We start from the raw sequence: 6,178 nt of genomic DNA on the forward strand, positions 1-6,178 counted from the left end.
GTATGGTATGGTATGGTATGGTATGGTAACATCCACTGTGCTTCTTTTTAAAGGGCTTTATAAATAAAGTTGGTATGGTATGGTATGGTATGGTATGGTATGGTATGGTAACATCCACTGTGCTTCTTTTTAAAGGGCTTTATAAATAAAGTTGGTATGGTATGGTATGGTATGGTATGGTATGGTATGGTAACATCCACTGTGCTTCTTTTTAAAGGGCTTTATAAATAAAGTTGGCACGGTATGGTATGGTATGGTAACATCCACTGTGCTTCTTTTTAAAGGGCTTTATAAATAAAGTTGGTATGGTATGGTATGGTATGGTAACATCCACTGTGCTTCTTTTTAAAGGGCTTTATAAATAAAGTTGGTACATGGTATAATGGTGTCATCATTAAGGCAACTTGTTTTTCCACTCTACTGCTACTTTAGTAGGGCAGGTCACGTTGCTGCAGATCAGTGACACCTTTGCTTAGTGTCACACACACACACACACACACACACACACACACACACACACACACACACACACACACAAACACACACACACACACACACACACACACACACACACACACACACACACACTCGCACACACACGCACACACAAACACGCACACACACACACACAATCCCTTATTAGACGACATTTGGTGACACACTTCCCGGCTGATGATTAATTATTCGGTGTAACAATAATTATCACTGGCGTAATGTAAACAAATGTCATGGGTGGCTCTATACCTGACATCTACTGCAATGATACCAAGTACAGCAGCGTATCTAGTCGACACTACTATGATTATATCGATATTTTTTAGCATTACAAAATGTTATTTAGTTTTTTTTTAATGTATATTATGTTTATAAACTCAGGAAATATGTCCCTGGACACATGAGGACTTTGAATATGACCTATGTATGATCCTGTAACTACTTGGTATCGAATCGATACCTACATTTATGGTATCATCCAAAACTAATGTAAAGTATCAAAAGACAGAAGAATAAGTGATTATTACATTTTCTTTCTTTCTTACCAATGATTGTCACACACACACTAGGTGTGGCGAAGCTATTCTCTGCATTTGACCCATCACCCTTGATCACCCCCTGGGAGGTGAGGGAAGCAGTGAGCAGCAGCGGTGGCCGCGCCCAGGAATCATTTTTGGTGATTTAACCCCCAATTCCAACCCTTGATGCTGAGTGCCAAGCAGGGAGGTAATGGCTCCCATTTTTTATAGTCTTTGGTATGACTCGGCCGGGGTTTGAACTCACGACCTACCCATCTCAGGGCGGACACTCTAACCACTAGGCCACTGAGCAGGCTTTTAACAGAAGTGTAGATAGAACATGTTGAAACATAAAATATTACCAGATATTAACAGTAAATGAAAAAGTAGATGCCATTTTTTTGCGGTCCCCGTTGTTTAGAAAATTATCGAAAAGTATCGAAATACCTCCAACTCACTTTCGTGGAGTTTAGAAAAGGCATCGACATGGCCACCCTAAATCACCGTATCTTGCTGGTTTCAAATAACCAGATAGAACCAGAAATAACCAGATATTAACAGTAAATGAACAAGTTGATGCCATTTTTTTGCGGTCCCCGTTGTTTAGAAAAGTATCGAAAAGTATCGAAATACCTCCAACACACTTTCGTGGAATTTAGAAAAGGCATCGACATGGCCACCCTAAATCACCGTATCTTAATAATAATAATAATACCTGGGATTTATATAGCGCTTTTCTAAGTACCCAAAGTCGCTTTACATGTTAAAAACCCATCATTCATTCACACCTGGTGGTGGTAAGCTACTTTCGTAGCCACAGCTGCCCTGGGGTAGACTGACGGAAGCGTGGCTGCCAATTTGCGCCTACGGCCCCTCCGACCACCACCTATCATTCATTCAACATTCATTCACCGGTGTGAGTGGCACCGGGGGCAAGGGTGAAGTGTCCTGCCCAAGGACACAACGGCATGGTAAGAGGCGGGGAGCGAACCTGCAACCCTCAGGTTTCTAACACGGGCGCTCTACCCACTACGCCATGCCGTTAGAACCAGAAATAACCAGATATTAACAGTAAATGAACAAGTTGATGCCATTTTTTTGCGGTCCCCTTTGTTTAGAAAAGTATCGAAGTACCTCCAACACACTTTCGTGGAGTTTAGAAAAGGCATCGACATGGCCACCCTAAATCACCGTATCTTGCTGGTTTCAAATAACCAGATAGAACCAGAAATAACCAGATATTAACAGTAAATGAACAAGTTGATGCCATTTTTTTGCGGTCCCCTTTGTTTAGAAAATTATCGAAAAGTATCGAAATACCTCCAACACACTTTCGTGGAGTTTAGAAAAGGCATCGAAATGGCCACCCTAAATCACCGTATCTTGCTGGTTTCAAATAACCAGATAGAACCAGAAATAACCAGATATTAACAGTAAATGAACAAGTTGATGCCATTTTTTTGCGGTCCCCGTTGTTTAGAAAAGTATCGAAATACCTCCAACACACTTTGGTGGAGTTTAGAAAAGGCATCGACATGGCCACCCTAAATCACCTTATCTTGCTGGTTTCAAATAACCAGATAGAACCAGAAATGACCAGATATTAACAGTAAATGAACAAGTTGATGCCATTTTTTTGCGGTCCCCTTTGTTTAGAAAAGTATCGAAAAGTATCGAAATACCTCCAACACACTTTCGTGGAGTTTAGAAAAGGCATCGACATGGCCACCCTAAATCACCGTATCTTGCTGGTTTCAAATAACCAGATAGAACCAGAAATAACCAGATATTAACAGTAAATGAACAAGTTGATGCCATTTTTTTGCGGTCCCCTTTGTTTAGAAAAGTATAGAAAAGTATCAAAATACCTCCAACACACTTTGGTGGAGTTTAGAAAAGGCATCGACATGGCCACCCTAAATCATCGTATCTTGCTGGTTTCAAATAACCAGATAGAACCAGAAATAACCAGATATTAACAGTAAATGAACAAGTTGATGCCATTTTTGTGCGGTCCCCATAGTTTAGAAAATTATCGAAAAGTATCGAAATACCTCCAACACACTTTGGTGGAGTTTAGAAAAGGCATCGACATGGCCACCCTAAATCACCGTATCTTGCTGGTTTCAAATAACCAGATAGAACCAGAAATAACCAGATATTAACAGTAAATGAACAAGTTGATGCCATTTTTTCGCGGTCCCCTTTGTTTAGAAAAGTATCGAAAAGTATCGAAATACCTCCAACACACTTTCGTGGAGTTTAGAAAAGGCATCGACATGGCCACCCTAAATCACCGTATCTTGCTGGTTTCAAATAACCAGATAGAACCAGAAATAACCAGATATTAACAGTAAATGAACAAGTTGATGCCATTTTTTTGCGGTCCCCGTTGTTTAGAAAATTATCGAAAAGTATCGAAATACCTCCAACACACTTTGGTGGAGTTTAGTAAAGGCATCAACATGGCCACCCTAAATCACCGTATCTTGCTGGTTTCAAATAACCAGATAGAACCAGAAATAACCAGATATTAACAGTAAATGAACAAGTTGATGCCATTTTTTTGCGGTCCCCTTTGTTTAGAAAATTATCGAAAAGTATCGAAATACCTCCAACACACTTTGGTGGAGTTTAGAAAAGGCATCGACATGGCCACCCTAAATCACCGTATCTTGCTGGTTTCAAATGAAAACTTGAATAAATGACAATTGTCGTATTTTCCGGACGATAAGCCGCTACATTTTTTCCTACTTTTCGACCCCTGCAGCTTATAAAACTACTTTATATTAGACTGACCATACGTCCTCTTTTCACCGGACATGTCCTCTTTTGCGGAGCTGTCAGGGCGGAGTTTCTTAAATGCCTCAAATGTCCGGCATTTTGAGTTAGGGTTGCGTGTATTTTCAATGTACGTTCAGGGTTAAGAAGGGGTTAAAAACAAAACAAACAGCGGCATTGGTGAGGGAGGGGCAGAGACAGAGAGAGAGAGAGAGTTATGATAAACGCGCATGCGTCGCCAGGTTCTGCTTTTTATCCATAGATTTATCAGATTAAATTTTTTATTATCTATAGCAGGGGTGTCAAAAGTGTGCCCCGGAGGCCATTTGCGGCCCACAGCTAATGTTTTAAAGGCCCACGGCACATTCTAAAAATACTATTAAAATAAACAAAAACATAACAAAAGTGAAATAAAAAAGCTTAAAGGTTAAATGTCATTTAGAAAAAGTTGCAATGTTGACTAATAAAACAAAGCAGTTTTTTTTCTTTCAAACTGTCATTGCTCAAAACATAATATTGAATCAAAATCAATGTTATTATGAATTATTGACCTATCCAAGGTTCCCATTACTTCACATCAAATATTACACTAAGAAAAATATTTTTGGTGGAAGATTTTGCATATTTTGTGTGTTTGCCATTAAAAACATAGTTTTGTTTGACAAAAAAGGGCGGAAAACAAACACACAAAAACAACAACATAAAAAAAACTAAAACATTTTGAAATGAAGAATAGATCTGAAGTTGAATAAAATATAAAATACACCCTGGACAAGTCACCACCTCATCGCAGGGCCAACACAGATAGACAGACATCCATCCATTTTCTACCGCTTGTCCCTTTTTTTTTGGGGTCGCGAGGGGTGCTGGAGCCTATCTCAGCTGCATTCGGGCGGAAGGCGGTGTACACCCTGGACAAGTCGCCACCTCATCGCAGGGCCAACACAGATAGACAGACAACATTCTCTTATTATTATAATCAAATGACAGCAGTCATTTCCATTTCTAATATAAGTGTTTAGGCCCAATTACAATGACAATAACAACAAATATTGTTTTTCATGAGCTGTGTACTTGTATTGTTTGTCTGGGTGGGAGGTCCTGCTTTGGAAATAATTTGTACCCCTTTCAGACATTGCATTTAGTTCCCATTAAAACATCCACATGTTGCACAATGAGATGTAAGCAGGGGATCATGTGTACATTCCTGCAACTTCCTGTTTGTAAAAATATATTTTTATTAGTATTTATTTAATATACTAACAGCATTTCATGATTGATATTTATAAATGAAGATTCCTAATAAATGACACTAGAATAAGCACACATTTGATTGGTAAATCATGGAGTAACGACCTGGAATGACACTTTATGTGTGGTGATGGAGTTGTCCGACTTTTTGTGTGGCTGTAAACGCATCACTGGCTAAGTGCCATATGTGCATGTGTTGGCGCAAGTGAGAAAGAGCGAGCGGCTGCTGTTGATATAACAAAGTTGCTTTTGGTCTGGTTTAAACTGCAGAAAATGACCAGTTTTGCTAGATATCAATTTTTTTACTAATGTTTTGGTGATGTGTTTATGGCCGACAACAAAGAGTTTTGCTCAGTAAAGTGATGGATGGAATTCATGTCCTCAAAGAGTCTCGACAGACGTTACAATATCTGAACAATGATGACGAAAACGGTTTTCTCTGTCGTGTCCGTGTGTCGAAAATTGTTATGCGCTTATTTTTTTATATGATTTTGTGCGTGGCATAGATTTGCCGTGCGCAGAGGACACTTGAGCAGTGCGCAATTGCACAGGCGCGCACCTTAGAGGGAACGTTGATGACAACATTTTTCCAAAACACAATACAGAATGTGAGATATAACAGGATAATGCATACGTTTATCAAACGCTTACAAATTTTTTTTACTGTGGGACCCCATTTTTATGACTTGATGGGGTCCCTGGGACCCCATTTTGAAAATTCCTAGCGCCAACACTGCTGTCAACAGAGGAGAAAAAATGCTTTATTTAAATAAATATATTATTTATAAAGCAAGTTGGAGTATCATTGGCAAATGTTCACCTAGTCCCGGCCTTGGCACGCATATATGTGTCCTCTTTTTGGGATTTCACAATATGGTCAGCCTAATATATATATATACTTTGACTTTGAAAGTCTTATATAAAATATCAGACTTTTAAAGTCATGTTGATAGTCGGCTAAGAGGTAGTTATCCTCTGGAAAAAAGTGTGCGTCAAGTGATTGCTGAGTCATTCTGGTAATCTTGTTGACCTAATCCTTCAAAACTAATAGAGTTTGTCAACTCTGTCACGGATTAAGTGTGCGTAACGCTTCACCACAAACCTGCTGGTGAGCGGCCGGCTCTTATCGAGTA

The sequence above is a fragment of the Entelurus aequoreus genome, linkage group LG25, assembly GCF_033978785.1.
Source record: "Entelurus aequoreus isolate RoL-2023_Sb linkage group LG25, RoL_Eaeq_v1.1, whole genome shotgun sequence".
NCBI lineage: Eukaryota > Metazoa > Chordata > Actinopteri > Syngnathiformes > Syngnathidae > Entelurus > Entelurus aequoreus.